The sequence below is a fragment of the Petaurus breviceps genome, unplaced genomic scaffold (assembly GCF_028583685.1).
Source record: "Petaurus breviceps papuanus isolate PSGF00001 unplaced genomic scaffold, PetGlider_PUasm1.0 98, whole genome shotgun sequence".
NCBI lineage: Eukaryota > Metazoa > Chordata > Mammalia > Diprotodontia > Petauridae > Petaurus > Petaurus breviceps.
Window position 1 is genome coordinate 61296878 of NW_027187460.1, and position 18668 is coordinate 61315545.

General features: G+C 41.5%; 1 long non-coding RNA gene across 1 annotated transcript in view; it reads right to left on the reverse strand.

Annotated features, from left to right (window-relative positions):
• LOC138155858 (uncharacterized) overlaps positions 1-18271 on the reverse strand; it is a 33088-nt gene extending 14817 nt beyond the window's left edge. The window contains exon 1 of the long non-coding RNA XR_011167008.1: positions 18056-18271. This is a non-coding gene — a long non-coding RNA (uncharacterized lncRNA). The remainder of the gene's footprint in view (positions 1-18055) is intronic.
• Between the last annotated feature and the right edge of the window lie 397 nt (positions 18272-18668).

Genomic DNA, 18668 nt, shown 5'->3' on the forward strand with positions numbered 1-18668 from the left:
GTTTGTGGGTCTATGTTGATTCTATGTTGATGATTTGTATTGAGTTCTCAGACCTTGTTGGTGGGTCTGAGTTGATTTCACAGGCAAATAGTGAATTGATGATGGTGCCGGCAATGTTTATGAATATTGTTGTGTCTCTGTCAAGCTTTGTCTTCCCAGAAACAGGAACTGTGAAGGACTTGAGGTGGACTGGACACTGTGGAACGGGAACTGGAAAAGAACTGGACAAGGAGCTGAACAAGGAACTGGGAGCTGCCTGCCTTTGAACCCAGGTGACAGTTGGAGCTGGGATCATGGAAAAGGAACCATGGAATCTGAGAGCCAGCCTCAAGTCAAGCTGAAACAAGACTTTACTTGGATACTGTGTACTGACTGAGAAGATTATGATTTACTGTGACCTAGAGGTGGAGAAATTTGACTTTTGTACTTTGTGATTAAATTAAGGATTTTGTGATTGACTAAATGAATGTACTTTGTTTAAAACTATGTGACCACTTTGGTGAAAACTATGTGGCCATTTTAGTGATAAGTTGTTGAGTTGTGACATGGTGAATGCTTTATTTTGATTTTCTGTGATAAGTTGTAACATTGTGAATGCTGTATTTTGATTTTCTGTGAATGTTTTGCTCTGATTTGTTATTGAATAAATAGAGAGGTCACTCTACTATGTAATCAGAATCTTGAAAGCTGTTCATAGCAGCAGTCCTCTGGAAAGCTGCTGGTGTATGGCTTTACAGATGTAAAGTACCAGGTTAACATATTTCTTACAGGTACTGAATAGGTATCATATTTATGAGGGGTATTGAAATTTGGAGTTCATCCAGAGAATGGTACACTGGATGGTGAAGGGACCAGAAATGATGCTACACAAAGCTGGGTTGATGGAATGGGGAATGTTTAACTTGGAGAAGAGAAGTTTAGATTGGAAGTAGGACTAACATCATGATCATGTAGGAGAAGGGAAATGCTTGTCCTGTATGGCCCCACCAAGCAGAGTTAGGGAAGAAGAGAAACAGGTACGAAAGGATAGATTTTTACTCTAGATAAGGAAATTTTGCCAACAATTTCAAACTGTCCCAAAGTGGAATGGGCTGTCTTGTAAGGTAGTAAACTACCTGTTACTAGAGTTCTTCAAATGAGGCTTGATAATCACTTGTGGGGCATCTAGTAAGGAATATCTTGTTCTAGTATAGGTTGATAGTTTCCAAGTTCCCTTCCAAATTCAGAGTCTATCACTCTAGATTTCTATAGAGTTGGCTCACTAACATAAATCCCTTGAGTTTAGGCCTTACAGGTAGAATGTTTAAAGTGCAAGGATAAGGAGCCAGGGTGAGGAAAAAGATGTATCCCAGTGCAGGACCAGGGATTAAATTCTATAATTACTCCTTGGCCTCTGCTGTCTTCATTTAAACAAAACTCCCCATATCAATCTCCAATATTTGACCTCTCATTTTCCTTTTTTGTTTGTGTGTTGTCTTCAGGTTGGAGCAGCTATCTCAGTATTTTTCAGAAAATTATGTCTGAAATTCCAGGATTTAGAGCTAAAGATTTTGACTAAAATCTCAGCTCTACCTGTCTGACCATTTCCTCATTTGTCCCTCTGATTCTTCACTTGTTCTACAGAATCATTCTGAAATTGCTGAGATGATACATTTAAATATATATGCATACATATATATAATAATAATACACTTCCCCAAAAGTATATTTCCCAGAAAATATAAATTTCTGAATCAATCTATGATTTATTTGAGGAAATAACAACAATAACAAAAGGATATGACAGTCTAAGTGGAAATGTTTAAAATTAGGTTCTAATATACCAGTATCTCTTCATGTTGACATATATACATCCCAGAGAAGCTCCTTCTAGAAAGAAGCTATTTCTGCCACCCCTTTACTGTACATTCTCTGAACCTGAGACTTTGGGTTTTGCACAGCTCTCTAAGCAGGCCCAATAAATTCTTTGAGTCTTTGCCCTTACCTAGTTTCTGAAAACTGTTCTCAGAACACAGCAGGATAAGGGTAGGACTGAAAACCTGAAGGTAGTTCTTGGAGATGAGTAAAAGATGGCTGAAGAGAGGATGAGAGGACTAAGGAAGAGGGAAAGCAGCCGTTTTCTCCCCTCTTCCTCTCCCCTCCGCAGCTGCCCACAGCAGCTTTGAAGAAACCCTTTCTGTTTCAGTGTGTAAATATACCCCTCGACCTGCGACAGGGCCCCTTCCTGTCTTGTTCACTCTTGCTCATGGCATCTGGCATGTTGCAATGAGCTCACTAAAGCCCAGTTGAAATGGCTCTGGCTGCTAAAATGCTGCTTGGTCCATAGGCCCAGCAACTAAAAGCCCATTCTGAAGTAGCGGAGTCCCCACTCCCCTGGCAAGATGTCATGATCCCTAGAAGCGTGTTACGTTGTCACCCTGATTTGTGAGTTATTTCTGCAGGAGGGAAAGTCCCAGGTTTTGAAGAAGTTTCCTCTAATTATTATTCTAGATTTTTTTTTCTTCCAGTGGCTCTTACAAACCTTCTTTGATAAAGCAGCCTTATACACAGTTTTCTAAAAATCACTAAAGCTGTAGAATATTATTTTTTAATTTGTAGCATCTATATTTTCAGATGCTGCTAGATGGTATAGTTACATGGGTGGGAAACCCCCGGTCTTAACACCACATAGGGCCTTCTAGGTCCTCGGGTGCAGCCTTTTTACTGAGTCCAAGTTGTACAGAACAAATCCTTTTATTAAGGGGATTTGTTCTGTGAAGTTTGGATTCAGTCCAAGGCTCCCCACCCCTGTGTAGAGTGCTAAATTTAGCATGAGGTCAAATCCTGCCTCAGATATGTTTTAGCTCTTTGTTCACTTGCAAGTCACTTAAAACCCCTCTTAGACTCGTTTTCCTCATCTGTAAAATGGTGATGATAATAGCACTTACCTCCCCTGGTGTATGTGAGGATCAAGTAACAAAACATATATAAAGTACTTTGCAAACCTTAATGTCCTATATAAAATGCTAGCTGTTATTACCGAATGTCCATCATATAGCAGACGGTATAATGAGCTTGGAGTGAGAGAAATATGGGTTCAAATTCTATTGCTAATACTCTCTAGCTGAGTGACCATGGGCAAGTCACCTCACCTCTCTGAACCTCAGTTTCCTCATCTGTTAAATAGGACTAATGATACACATGCACTAGCTACCTCATAAGTCTGTTGTGAAGCTCAAGTGAGGGCTTGAACATTGAGCTCTTAGCAAACTTGAAAGAATGGCATGTCAGTTACTGTTACCACCATAATCTGCCAATGCTATCTATGCCCTATCCTATGCATCCTTCCTTCTTTCTCCTCCATTTTTCTTTCTTTTATTTTTTTTTGGAGGGGAGAAGGGCAATTAGGGTTAAGTGACTTGCCCAAGGTCACGCAGCTAGTAAGTGTGTCAAGTCTCTGAACTGGATTTGAACCCAGGTCCTCCTGATTCTAGGGCTCTATTCACTTTGCCACCTAGCTGCCCCTACTCCTCCCTTTTTCAAAAGGCTAAGTGTTGGGGCGGCCATGTAGCACAGCGAGTAAGAGCACTGGCCCCAGTGTCGGGATGACCTGGGGATCGAATCTGGGCTCAGATACTCAGCACCACACCAGAAATAACTGGCCATGTAACCTTGAGCAAGTTACTTAACCCCAATTGCTTTAAAAAAAAAAAACGCTAAGTGTCATGCCAGGTCCACAAGTGGTGTGGAACAAGAGTAACCAAGTATACAATGGTAAAACCAGATAATGATAAATGTCAGAGGCCCAAACAAGTGTCTGGATTAGGTAGCCCAGCACAATCAGGGCTGTTTCGGGAACAATTGTTGCCTTCCTTTCTCCACAAATTAATTGACCTGCTTTCTTCCATCACCCCATAAAGTAAAAACATTTACTGAAATAGCAGGAAGAAATGGTGGGGTTCTGGGTGGGGTGGGGCAGGGGGCCAGATCTGCTATATTATTGCTATAGAGTACTCCCAGATAAGGGAACTTCCATTCATGCAGGTCAGTGCTATCTCTGCAAGTTGCCTAGAACACTAAGAGATAAAGAGACTTGTCTAGTACTTATTAGAATCAGTGCTAGAACTGATGTCTTTCTGATTCCGAGGCCAGCTCTCTATCCATCTCACCATGCTGCCTGTGCATAGAAATGAAAGCAGCAAGAAAACATTTATCCTCCACTAATCCTGGGCACATCTTCCCATAAATGCACACACCTTCAGTGGGGAGACTGGAAGTGACAAGGAAACACATATGGAAAATTAGATACATAGGGAATATGTCCGTGACCAGGGTACACACGTGGAGGTGAACATGTGTTTGGAACACATGTGGCCAAGACAACCACATGGAAAGGCCCTTCCAAGTCGTGATGCTTCAGGACTAATGATGCCTTCTGGTGATGGCAGGATCTGTTCCTCATTGGTATCACACAGTATGTTGGTCCTGTTGGGCACAAAGCCTTGCTCAGGCCTCTTTCTGCTCTTCTGAAGGTCATGACTCTTATAGGAACAGGGGAGTCTCTCTACTTCTAGCTTCTGGCTTTACCTGGAGTTCTTAACTGAGTTTCTACTGTTTCTCCACAAGAAGAATGGATTCTACCATTTCTCTTTAACTTAAAGCCCAGAAGATTAAGCTTTAGGTTTTTAAATTAGCCTCCTTATTGGTCTCCCTACCCCACATCTCCCCCTTCCAATCCATCTTGCATTCTGCTGCCATAATAATTTTCCTTAAGCATAGACCTAACCATGTGACTCCCCCACCCACCCAACTCCAGTGTTCCTTATTGCCAAAATGTAAACTCTTCTGTTTAGATTTTAAAGCTCTCTGCAATCTAACCCCAACCTGTCTTTCCAGCCTCAGCCTCCTACTCCTGCACTGTGTTCCATCCAAACTTGCCTTTTCCTTGTTTTTCCATCTCCCATCACCATTCCTTTGCACTGGATGTCCCTCATGCTTGGATTGCCATCTCTCCTTATCTCCACCTCATAGAATCCCCTCTTTTCCTTCATGATTCAGCTCAGCTTCCAAATCTTGCACGAAGCCTTCTTTGATCCCTCCAAATGCTAGCACTCTCCCTCCCTAGCTACCTTGTCTTTAAGAATTTTGCATTTATCTATATCTTTATATTTATTCTGCATATACATGTATATTCTGTACTATATTATAATACATATACATGAATGTATATGTATTTGTTGTTGTTCAATTGTTTCAGACTCTTCATAACCCCTTTTGGGTTTGTTTTTTGGCAAAGATGCTGAACTGGTTTGCCATTTCCTTCTCTAGCTCATTTTATAGATGAGGAAACTGAGGCAAACAGTTAAGTGACTTGCCCAGGGTCACTAGATAGTAAGTGCCTAAGGCTGTATCTGAACTCAGGTCTTCCTTACTCTCAGCCTGGCACTATGCACTGTGCCATCTAGGCAGGTTACTCACAGTCTAAGTTAGGGCAGAGAGGTATCAAAGGTCAGGACAAGCAAAGGGTCCAAAATTTAAGCAGAGAGATGTCAGACTGGAATGCCAGCCACCAGAGCACCAGGATTCCTGATTCTAAGGCTGTCTCCACCAAGGTCTCTTTAAATGCTTTGGCAAAGAACGACAGCTATTCCCAGGGTGTGGGTGGGCCTGAGATCACAGCTGGGTAAGTAGAGAGAAGTCGGTTTTGACGGTAAGAGAACACAATGCCTCTGTTCCTACTAAAGACTGTTCTCCAGCAAGGAAGACCAATTAGCAAATTTATGAATCAGAGTTCGGCTTAAAAGTCTAATAGGAAAAATTATCCTTTGTGAGTCAAGTATGTTATTCTGGAAAGTACTGACGGAGCCTGATTCCTTCCACCATGTAGTGGTGTCATGGAAACAGAGCTGAACTTAGGTTCAGAAAACCTGCATTTGACTGATTCTAACTTCTGCTCATTTCTCAATTAATGGCTATAGGCAAGTCCCTTAATACCCCTATAAAATGGAGATGATAACGTTTCCACATCTGGAAAATGGAGATAATGCTTATTAACAAAAAAATAAGTATTGATTAAGTGTTCACTATGGGCTAGCTACTATACCAGGTACTGGGAATAAAAGTATAAATAAAGAAATAATCCTTACTCCCAAAGAACTACATCCTAATGGAGGAGACAAGAACATACACATGTCATAAAGATAAATTGAATAAGTACAAATATATACAAAGTACTATATATACACATATATTTAATGCATAATATAAGTTTATTCAATATTAATTAAATAATACAAAGTACACATATATGCATATATCTAGATATATATACACATATACCTTTATGTGTATATATGTGCCACAATGACTAGAACTCTGGACCTGCAGTCAGGAAGACCTGAATTCTAATCTGGCGCAAACACTTACTAGTTCAGCTGTCAGACAGTATACAAGGGTCAAGAGTTAACTTGTGGTGGTGCTAACAGAAGGCACAAACCAACAGCACACAACGGTAGCACATTTTCTGTTAAAAATTCTCATAAAGGGGGATGGTGCAGTGAATAGAACATCGGCTGTGGAGTCAGGAGGACCTGAGTTCAAATCCGGCTTCAGACACTTAACACAAAACTAGCCGTGTGACCTTGGGCAAGTCACTTAACCCCAATTCCCTGCCTTCCCCTCTCCAAAAAGCAAAAAAATAAAAAATAAATTAAATTCTAATAAAGCACTGGAGTCAGGAGGATCTGAGTTCAGATCTAGGCTCAGACACTTGACATACTTACTAGCTGTGTGACCTTGAGCAAGTCACTTAACCCCAACTGCCTGGCCTTCCCTCCTCCAAAATAAATAAATAAATAAATAAAAAATAAAAATTCTAATAAAACAAGACAGATCTACAGCTAATACAGCTAATCCCTTTACACCTGCCCTTGATCCCATCCCCTCCTGTCTACTCTTAACAAATCACAACATTATCATTCCCTCTCTTTCTCTTATCACTCATTTAAAATGACTTTCTCCAAAGTTACCCACTTTAAGAGTACTTAGGGGGTGATTATCAATGAATCATCCACATCCCACTTAAGGTTAAGTGGTGAAACTCTATGCTGTCAGGTAACAACAATCATTTAATCAGAGGCATGAGCTAAATGTGCCCAAGGCCTTGATATCTCCAAGCATTTCACTTTGGTGATCCAGGAAGTTTGTTCAGACTGCCTGAAGGATATGCTTTTGCCCTATGGGGCTTGTATAAAACCATCAAGCCATTATGGAATCAGTAATTAGAGTATCTAGTTTCTTAGCATTGGAAGTATGCGGCCAAATGAGAAGGAATTGCTTGGATGGTGGAGAGAAGACAAAATCACTTGACCACAGGAGGAACCTGTACATTTTAGGTGGTCAGAAAATCTGGTACAACAATCTCTAGTGGCCGTGTGCGCATTTGGAGGTTTGGGACAAACTGGATGCAAGCAAAGAATTCATATTCTAGGCTCTATGGAGACACCAATAAAAAAGCAACTTTATCCCTAAGGGGCATGCATTGAGGATTCTAGCAAAAAAAAAAAAAAAAGCTTCCTGAAGCTGTGCTTCCTGGAGCTGTGCTTTCTGCTATGTGTGCTCTCTGAGTCTGAGACATTTCCCCTGTGCCCTGCATGTACTGATAAGAGAGCATGTCACAATCTTTGCAGGGAATGTTTGGTACCGACAGTTCCTACTCTACCACTTCAGCAAATACCCCTAACTGAAAGCTAATAATGTCTGCCTTACAGATTGATATCAACAGATAATCATAGGAGAAGTTTACTGGTGGGAGCTCGTGAACCACAGTATTAGAAAAACATCTCCATCTCTTCAGGACTTCCTAGAATTGGGAAAGGAGATGGAAGCCTCTGTCTGGGGCCGGGCCTGCAAGTGTGTGTGGTGGCTGAAGTTCAGAGCCTATGCCCTGATCTCTTGCCAAGTGTGATGATCTTTTTTAGTCCTCATCCTTCTTGACCTATTTCCTGCATTTGACACAGCTGATCACTCTCCCTTTCTGCATATTCTGTCTTCTCTGGGCTTTTGAGCACACTCCTCCCTCCTGGCTCTCTCTCTACCTGTACAATTGTTCCTTCTCAGTCTCCTTTGCTGGTGTAGCATCTAGACCGGACACTTGTCAGCCAGTAAGTCAGTTGCAAGTATTTGACTTACTATGTGTGAGGTACTATGCTAGATAGAAAGGAGGCCTACCTTCAAGGAACATATATTCGAATGGAGCAGACAACAAGTCACCCAAAGCCTTGACCTAACATCTCTACTCTTCTCTCTCTAAATTCTCTCTTGGTGATTTCATGAGCTTTCATGGGTTCAATTACCATCTCTATAGAGATGACTCCCAGAGTTATATATCCAATCCTAATTTCTCTCCTGTTTTTCTACTGGACATTTCAAACTGGATGACCCAGAGTCATCTCAAACTCAACATGTTCAAAACAAAGCTTCTTATCTTTCCCTTAAAACTCATCTCCCTTCCAATCTTGCCCATTTCTGTCAAAGGTATTACCATCCTTCCAGTCTCCTAGGTTTTATTTCTCATGAACAAGGTAAAAAATACCATTCTGGATCAGCCTTTGTATTTATTCTTTTCTCTCTTTACAATTCTATTCCCTGTCTGTGGGTAGATGCAAACATGAAGAGGAAGGCAAATTATTTTTTATTTCCTCCCCCCCACTCCCCCACTTCAAGCCCAGAAATTAAAAAAAAAAAAGTTGTCTAACTAGAAATTTAGCACTTTATCAGGCTGAGGAAGACCAGCCCAAAGAGGCGCTGAAGAACCAAGGGCAAATGTGGCATTTTAAGCGTTGTTATTCTCTTCTTTCTTCTCTGGGACAATCCCTCGGCCTCTTTGTTCAAGCTGCTTAGAGCAGACATTTAAGGGAAATTCTCTCCTTGCTTAATAAAAGCCTGCAGGCTTTTACCGGGCCACTGAATTCCTGTGTTTCTGGTATCCTAATGACGGACTTGCAGAGGACAGAGATCCCTATCTCATAAGATCATTGCCGCACCAACCTGTTTTATGTGGGCTTTCATTCCCCATGATTTCACTGGTGGCTGTAATCATCCTCCTAGAAGATGCAAATGAGATTCTTGCAGAGAGCTACAATATCAGTTGTGGCAGATGGTGTTAGCTTAGCTCTCGATCTGTCTTGTTCTGTTGGGGTTTTTGATCAAAAATGCGCTATCCCTGTGTGTGGTTGGCTTGTGCTTTCTGTGGGCATCGCCATGAGTTAACCTTGGACCCCTGCGTTCTGCCCAGCTGAGCTGGTGTGTCTTTGTGGGGCCAGTGACCGTCCCTGGCAGGCCCCTCTGTCCTTGCAAACTGTCCTTGTGGGGCTCCCACCATGTAACTGCCGCAGAGGTATGTGAGGAGATGTCATTTACTGGGGGACACGCCCAAAAGCCTGCTGACATTGCTTGTGCTGCAGAAATGCTTACATGAGCGGAGGGTTTTCTGATGTGTTTATCAGAGCAGAAGGAATAATAACAATTTCTCACATTTATATGGAACTTTAGAATTAATAAAAACGCTTTTCTTAATAAAGGTTGTAACGTTTTTGGTATCATGGATCCCTCTGGCAGTCTGGTAAAACCTACAGACCCCTTCTCTGAATAATTCTAAATAGTTAAAGGGGAAATACTGCACTTCAGTTAGAGGTTAGTGAAAATAAAAAAGTAATTGTTTTTCCATCCAAGTAAGCAGACCCCCTGAAATTTATTCAGGGATCCTTGGACCCCTCGTTAAGAATCCTTGTCTTGGGGGGCAGCTAGGTAAATAAGCACCAGGCCTGGAGTCAGGAGGACCTGAGTTCAAATATGAACTCAGATACTTGACACTTACTAGCTGTGTGACCCTGGGCAAGTTACTCAACCCCATTTGCCTCAGTTTCCTCATCTGTCAAATGAGCTGGAGAAGGAAAGAGCAAACCACTCCAGTATCTTTGCTAAGAAAACCCCAACAGGGGTCATGAAGAGTTGGATATGAATAAAAAATGACCGAACAAAAGAATAAAATTTGGCTTATTAGAAGATAAGGAAGGGCATTTATTCTACATGGTAGTAGAGGGATAAAATGTCACAAGCAAAAGAATAGAGGTGTGAATGAGTATGGTGTGTTCAGACTCAGTGATATCAATGTGACTAGAGGACTGTTTGTTGGATAATGGTATGAAAAAAGGTTAGATTGGAAGGGTAGGGCCAGGTTATATGGAGGGCTTTGAAAGCCAGGCTGAAGAGTTTGCATTTGATGTGGCAGGCAACAGGGAGCCATTAGAGGTTCTTGAGCAAGACATGATTAAGGAAGTATTTTAGGAAGATCAGTACGATAGGAGTATAAATAAAAGATCGGAGGTGGCAGAGATTAGAGGCATGAAAAGCAGAAAAGAAAGCTATATATATTTACAGTATTCCAAATGTAAAGCATTATACTTAGAGGGCAATATTAATAGAGGAAAGTATTATGAGTATAAATGAGCAGCAAGCTGTTTAACAGGACAGGGCTTGCATTGTAGGGGCTTCCCTGTAAGGACAGGGAAGAGGATTGAGATGAGTCATACATTCATTCAACAAATATTTACTAAATGACATACATATGAGTTGTATTACATTAGACTCTGGGGATACCAGCAGTGTTATTATGATGAAAAATGACATAGCCCTTCCCTCAAAGACCTTCATGGGTCATATATCCCTATGTATGTAAACGTACACATCTCCTATGCAAATTACATATGCCCCTGATAGGCAGTACCTTTATCTTCATATCTCCAGCATTCAGTGCAATGCCTAACATATACATAGCTCTTAATAAATACTTGTTGATTGATTACTAATCAGTTCGTGTGTATGTATAATGTTTTAGAGTATATTATTAAAATTCATATTAATATTAGTGTCAATGTAGTTAAATAAGCCGCAGAATTGGGAGAGACCATGTTAAAATCCATATCATCTATAGACTCCTTGCAAATTATTTAACTTCTGAATTCTTCTGGCAACTGGCAACAGCTGCTGATCTCTATCTTGCTTCTACTGCTCTGTCTGCTTTCCACTCTACAAAACAGGAAGCCTCTGGCAGGTTCAGCTCACCTGTTGTGAGCTTACCACCACAAGGCTGCTTACACAAGCCTTAATTCTGACACCACCTCCTTCAGTCTCATCTCTTGTCTGATTGGAGGGCAGAATACCAAATTCCTCCCGATGTCTTCCTTTATAGAGAGCAGAAACTGCACTCTCAGATCTTTTCACTTTGCCTCTGCTTCCCTGCCTAGTTTCAGTTCCAGAGTACAAGATGCCCCTCCCAGGTTAATCTCATTTTTTTCTGAGTTCACTAGCAGGGGGATAATTCAAATCTTATTGACACCACCTCCCTCATCCTCTCTTATTGGAGGACTTGAGGGTAGAGTATCAGACTCCTCCTAATGCCTTCCTTTATAGATGGAAGAAGCTGGAATCTCAGATCACTCCATTTTTTATCTGCTGCTCTGCCTGGTTTCAACTACATAGAACAAGATGCACCTGGGCTGACACCCCCTGGGGTCCCAGCACTACTCCCCCTTCCTGCCTCCTTTTTTATGGCATCTATCTCCCCACCACATCACCCCCACCATTAGATTTGTAAGGTCCTTGAGAGAAGGGACTATCTTTTGTTTCATTATTTGTATCCCCAGACTTTTACATGTAATTGGAAAAAAATAAAATATTTTTAAAATTCAAAACAAAATTGTATGCCCAGCACTTAGCATAGTGCCTGGTACATAGAAGGTGGTAAATAAACATTTATTGGTGATAAATGGTCAAAGGATGTGAACAGGCAGTCTTCAGACAAAGAAATTAAAGCTATCTCCAGTCATAAAAAATGTTCTAAATCACTATTGAGTAGAGAAATGCAAACTAAAACAACTCTGAGGTATCACATCACACCTATCAGATTGGTTAATGTGACAAAACAAGAAAATAATAAATGTTGGAGAAGATGTGGGAAAGTTGAAACACAAATGCATTGTTGGTGGAGTTGTGAACTGATCCAACCAATCTGGAGACCAATTTGGAACTATGTCCAAAGTGCTATAAAACCATAGACTCTAAGTGTAGAGCTTTGATCCAGCAATACCACTACTAGGTCTGTATCCCAAAGAGATCTTTAAAAAAGGGAAAAGGACCCAAATGTACAAAAATATTTATAGCAGCTCTTTTTGTGGTGGCAAAGAATTGGAAATTGAGGGGATGCCCATCAATTGAGGAATGGCTGAACAAGCTGTGGTATATTAATGTAATGGAATACTATAGTTCCATAAGAAATGGTGAGCAAGCAGACATCAGAAAAACCTGAAAAGACTTTCATGAACTGGTGCTGAGTGAAGTGAGCAGAACCAGGAGAACATCGTACACAGTAACAACAACACTGTGTGATGACCAACTTTGCTAGACTTAGCTTTTCTGAGCAATGCAATGATCTAAGAGAATTCCAAAATACTAATGACAGAAAATGCTATCTACATCCAGAGAAAGAACTATGGAGTTTAAATGCAGATTGAGGTATACTATTTTCTCTTTTTGGTTGCTTTTTGTTTCTCATGATTTTTCTCTTTTGTTCTGATTCTTCTTCACAACATGACTAATGTGGAAATATGTTTAATATGATTGTACATATATAGCCTATATCAAAATGCATGTTATCTTGGGGATGGGAAAGTGGTGGGGGAGAGATTTAGAACTCAAAATCTTATTAAAAAAAGCAAATGTTGAAAACTAAAAATAAATAAATAAATTTAAAATGTTTATTGAATTAGATTGATCTGCATTGATAAAGAAAGTTTCCTCATCAGGAGTTACTTCTATCAATGAAATCACAGGTCCGAACAAAATATATGTTCATAACTCACACTTAAATAGTGCATTATGATTATAGGATCTCATTGGACCCTTACAATAGTCTCATGAGATGGGTTGTACAAGCATCACTATTCACACATAATAATGAAACTGAGGCTCAGGGAGATTCACTGACTTACCCAGAGCCGAAAAGAAGGAAAGAAAGAAGGAAGGAAGTCAATGAGTGGCAAAGCTATATCTCAAACCCAGACCCTAAGACCCCAAGCTTAGTCCTCTCTATACTACAACGTGGGTTTATAAAGGGCCTAGGCAGCTAGTGGATAGAACTCTGAACCTGGAGTCAGAAAGACTTGAGTTCCAATTCTGCCCCAGACACTCCTTAGCTGGGTGACCCTAGGCAAGTCACTTAATCCTAGTTTGCCTCCTTTTCCTCTTCTATAAATGGGGGTAATAATACCAGCATCTCAGGGTTACTAGTCAAATCAGATAATGTATCAAAAGCACCTTATAAACCTTAAAGTAGGGACAGCTAGGTGGCACAGTGGATAGAGTGCCAGGCCTGGAGTCAAGGAAGACATATTCATGAGTTGAAATCTGGCTTCACACATGTACTGTGTCTCACCCTGGGTAAGTCACTTAACCCTGTTTGCCTTAGTTTCCTCATCTGTAAAATGAGTTGGAGAAAGAAATGGCAAACCACTACAATATCTCTGCCAAGAAAACCTCAAATGGGATCATGAATCAGATACAACTTAACAACAACAGCAAACCTTAAAATACTATATAAATTCTTGTTATAATTATTAACTTTTCTTCCAACAAGCCTATAATTTCGAGTCCAATCAACCATTTCCAGGCACTATGCTAAGCTATAAGTATCCCAAAAAGGTAAAAAGACAGTTCCTGTTCCATAGGTAGGGAATAGTTATCTCTCCCCCCCACCCTTTGCTTTGGAGGGGGAAAGGCAGGGCAATTGGGGTTAAGTGACTTGCCCAAGGTCACAAGACTTATAAGTGTTAAGTGTCTGAGGCTGGATTTGAACTCAGGTCCTCCTGACTCCAGGGCTGGTGCTCTATTCACTGCACCACCTAGCTGCCCCAGTATCTCTCTTTTATAGATGAGAAAACTCTGGCTCACATGGCTAAGTGGCTTTGCCAAGCCCAATTACAAGGCTTGTAAATTGTAGGGTTGAGATGAACACAGGTTTTCAATTCCAACTCTAACTCACATTTCTATAGTTTCTTAAGATTGTTAAAGCACTTTCCCCACAACTGTATGAGGGCAATAGTAAAAATATGATTATATACATTTTACAGATGAGGAAACTGAGGCTCAAAGAAGTTTTCAAGCCCCACAGTTAGCACACTCCTGACACCCAACCCAATAGTTTTTTTATCATGGATAGTGTATTGGCCTCAGGTTAAAGAAGAACTGTATCCAAGATCTGTCACTGATCCACAGGAGCTGTATAACAATGGGCAAATCATTCACAATGCCTGGGCATTTATCTCTAAGTTAAAGAAACTGATCTGCATAGATAGAGGGAGGGTTCCCTGGAAGTCCCTATGGTGATAAAAGGAGCAGGAAGGAAGGAAAGAAGGAAGGAAGGAAGGAAGGAAGGAAGGAAGGAAGGAAGGAAGGAAGGAAGGAAGGAAGGAAGGAAGGAAGGAAAATGCTTTCATGATGGTGATGTAAGATTCCATTTCACTGACTTTATACACTTGAATTCACAGTGACATCAACCTATATCATTAAGCCTGACTCAAGGAAACCACTTTCTCCAATGTTACTTGACAGGAGAGGTGGTTACATGTACTATCCTTCTGGCAGATTATTCCATTTCAATTATCAACTACTTTCTTCCACCATTTCAATGTCCTAGAAAGAGTCAAGAAATTCTGAGGATATCCTGTTTATCCCCGAGCATCCACATCCCAGACTTCTCATCCAATTCAGATTGGCACTGATGGGTCACTTTGTCAACTCAGGAAAACAGTAAAGTGACTCACACCATCTCCTGTCTCACTAAAATGTTCACTTGAGTATTTCTCCCCCATTGATGATGTACATTTTTGATCTCCTGCTATACTCTGAAGTGCTATTTTCTGCTTACTTTTGCTCTGAGGATGTCTTGGTTAAGTCTAGATTTGTGTTCTGGCCTTGCTTTGGGCCTTTATGGCTGGCTTGTCTAGCCAAGCTTCAACAAATGATGTCCCAGAAAGCCCCACTTCCAAGACAGGGTCACATTTCCTTATTAAACCTTGCTCTGTAAGATCTTAGGACTCCTTTCTTTTCCTTCCTTCCTTCCTTCCTTCCTTCCTTCCTTCCTTCCTTCCTTCCTTCCTTCCTTCCTTCCTTCCTTTCTTCCTTTCTTCCTTGCTTTCTTGCTTTCTTTCCTTTTCGGAGGGGGGAGGGCAGGGCAATTGGGATTAAGTGACTTGCCCAAGGTCACAGGGCTAGTAAATGTTAAGTGTCTGAGGTCTCATTTGAACTCAGGTCCTCCTGACCCCTGGGCTGGTGCTCTATTCACTGTGCTACCTAGCAGCCCCAAGGACTTATTTCTGTAAAAAGTAGCCCAAGGCAAAGTTGGGAATTAGTCAAAGTGTGGGGCCTATAATTCCACAGGGACATTTGTGGGACATTGCACAATTCCCAGAAAACTATACCCCAGATGGATGTCCCTTTTCTTCTTTAATCATGGTTGCTTATTTATAGGGTGGCAAGGGAGACATTAAACAGCAGCTTGAAGATTTACTATCAGCCATGGTTATTCATACATTTCCAGAGTACACATGGACAACGCATACTTAAGCTATGGCCCAGAGATGCAGTGGCAGGAACGCCACACTTAAAGTCCAAAGACTTGGATTCCAATCCTAGCCATTTTACTGAGTGCTAGGAGAGTCACTTAATATCCCTGGACTTTAGGCTCCTTGCCTATAAAAGAAGTCACTTGGGCTAGAGACCTTTTAGGTTCATCCTGCCCTCCACTCCTATACCTTGTATAGACTGTTGTCTTTATCTTTGCATCTTATAATCCTTCAAGGCTATGATCAGTTGCTACCTGCTACAGGAAGCAAGTCTTTCCCAATGCCCCCCTAATGTACTCTCTCCTTCCTCAAGCAGTTTTGTGTTTATTTGTTTACATCTTGTATGTCTCCCCTTCCCCCTACTCCCAGCAAAAAGTAACCTCCTTGAGGCAGGATCTGTTTGGGTTTTTTAGTGGTTGTATCCCCAGTATCTGACATCTTGCCTTGAAAATCGATCAGTCAATAAACATTAAGCATCTATTACTATATGAAAGTCAATGTGCTAAGTTCTGGAGATAAAAAAGAAGCAAAAGGGGCAGCTAGGTGGCGCAGTGAATAGAGGACCAGCCCTGGAGTCAGGAGGACCTGAGTTCAAATCCAGCCTCAGACACTTAACTCTTACTAGCTGTGTGACCTTGGGCAAGTCACTTAACCCCAATTGCCTGCCTTCTTCCCTCCAAAAACACACACACATACAAAAAAAAAGAGGCAAAAGATAGTCTCTTCCATCAAGGAGCCCACCATCTAATGGACTGTGAGCAGGTGTTTAATAAAAGTTTGTTGGACTGAATTGAACTGAGGAAGATATGTCCAGTGTCCTCCAGCATTTCTCTGTCTTTTGTCTCTGGATATCTGAGATGTTATTTCAATGCCAGACCAAAAGTTGTTGGTCACTAAGTGGTACAGTAGATAATTATAAGTACTAGGCCTGGATTCAAGAAGAACTGAGTTCAGGACAGCTAGGCGGCACAGTGAATAGAGCACTGGACCTGGAGTCAGAAGGACCTGAGTTCAAATGCAGCCTCAGACACTTGACACACTTACTAGCTGTATGACCTTGGCCAAGTCACTTAACCCCAATTGCCTTGCCTTCCCCTCTCAAAAAAAAAAAACCTAAGTTTAAATCCAGCCTCAGACACTAGCTGTGTGACCCTAGGCAAGTCACTTAACCACTGTCTGCCTCAGTTTCCTCAACAGAAAAGTGAGGACATTAATAGCACCTATTTCTCAGGACCATTCTGAGGATCAAATGAGATAATATTTGTAAAGTATCTGGCACATGATAGGCACCTAGTAAATGCTTGTTTCCCTCTGCCCTCTGACAAACATTTAAAATCTCTGTCTGGCCTAGTAAGCATATAAGACATTGCAAACCAGTAGATACATTATGTATATGTATGATGTATACATAATGTGTTCCATAGCTTCTTCTGACGCTGTCATCTGCCCTTTCTGTTTTCTTCCTTCATGTATCTGGACAGGTAAGGTATGGAGACTGCATGGTATAAAGAGTATTGGACTTGGATTCAGAAGTTTGGGGTTCCATCCTATGGTGCTCTAGCGCCTTACAAGCTATACCTCCTTAGACAAATTTATTAACCCGTCAGCTACAAAATGGAGATAATGTGTCCTTCCTACTACACAGGTTTGTTTCAAGAACCAATAGAGATAAAACCTATAACATATTTTTGTTGTTAAGTTGTTCCAGTCATGTGCAACTCTTCATGACCCCATTTGGGGTTTTCTTGGCAAAAGTACCAGATTGATTGCTATTTCCTTCTCCAGCTCATTTTACAGATGAGGCAAACAGGGTTAACTGACTTGCCCTGGGTCACACAGCTACTGTCTGAGGCCACATTTGAACCCAAACTCTGCACCACCTAGCTGCCCTTATAACACACCATAAATATGGGTGGATCCAATATAGTTGTGACGCCTCCCTTTTGCCTGCTTTTTCCTCCTTTGATACCATTAAAAAATATATATATCCTCTGGTTCTCTCTCCTGCTCCCATGCAAATTGCCCTCCACAATCATAGGATCGTACATTGCATTAGAGCTGGGAGGGGCTTTAGAGACCATATAGTCCAACATCCCATCATTTTACAGTTGAGAACACTAGGGCTTAGGGAAGCCCAAGGTGCCCCTGCCAGGTAAGTAGCTGAGCTGTTTCAAGCCCTCTGTCAGTCAAATCCAGGGCTCTTGCTGGTATATTACAAGTGATGATGACAATGGTTCCAGGATCATTTCTGTTTGAACTCCATCATAAACAAGATGAAAAGAATGTTTTTCTAGGAAAGGATAAGGACTGGACCTGTGATTTACAGGGATGACGTGAAAACTTGCTCTGTCACAGTAGGGCATCAACCCCACCCCCACCCCCCAATAAGAACAGACCTTTACACGTGTTTAAGGACTCCAAAGGCTTTCCGAGTACTGCCTATTTCACAGAGAGGCGTCTTAGCATAGTGGAGAAGGGAGCAGATCTTGGAGCTAGGAAGATTTAAGTTAAAGTCCCACATTTCTGACACTATAAATTGTAGCGCCGGTGCTGACCTGCATAAGCAAAAAAAAAAAAAAAATCTTGCCCAGGAATTCATCCCACCAATACAATCACCCAATGCATTCATTTTAAGGTGTATTTCCTCTCCGCAGGGTAATTGTGTTTTAGGAATGGACAGGAGTCGAGCTCTAACTGCAGGTTTCAAGCTAGAAGAAGGAGTATCTGGAGGGCACGGACCATATTAGTACTCCCACAAGGGAGTTGCCTTCCTCCTTTGAGTAATGCTGGTCTGTGGGCATGTGTGCCCAAGGAAGGAGAATGTGAGGGTCCCTCTTCAGACCCGAGGACCAATGATTCAGTGATGGTGTAACGTGTTATGGTCCCACACGTAACGTGCGTGAGGCGCTGGGGCCCGAAGCTGCAGGAAAACCCTGGCTTTAAGTGAAGTGACTCAGGAGAGGGAGGAGGAGGAGAACCTGGGGGAGGAACAGAACAAAAGCCAACCGC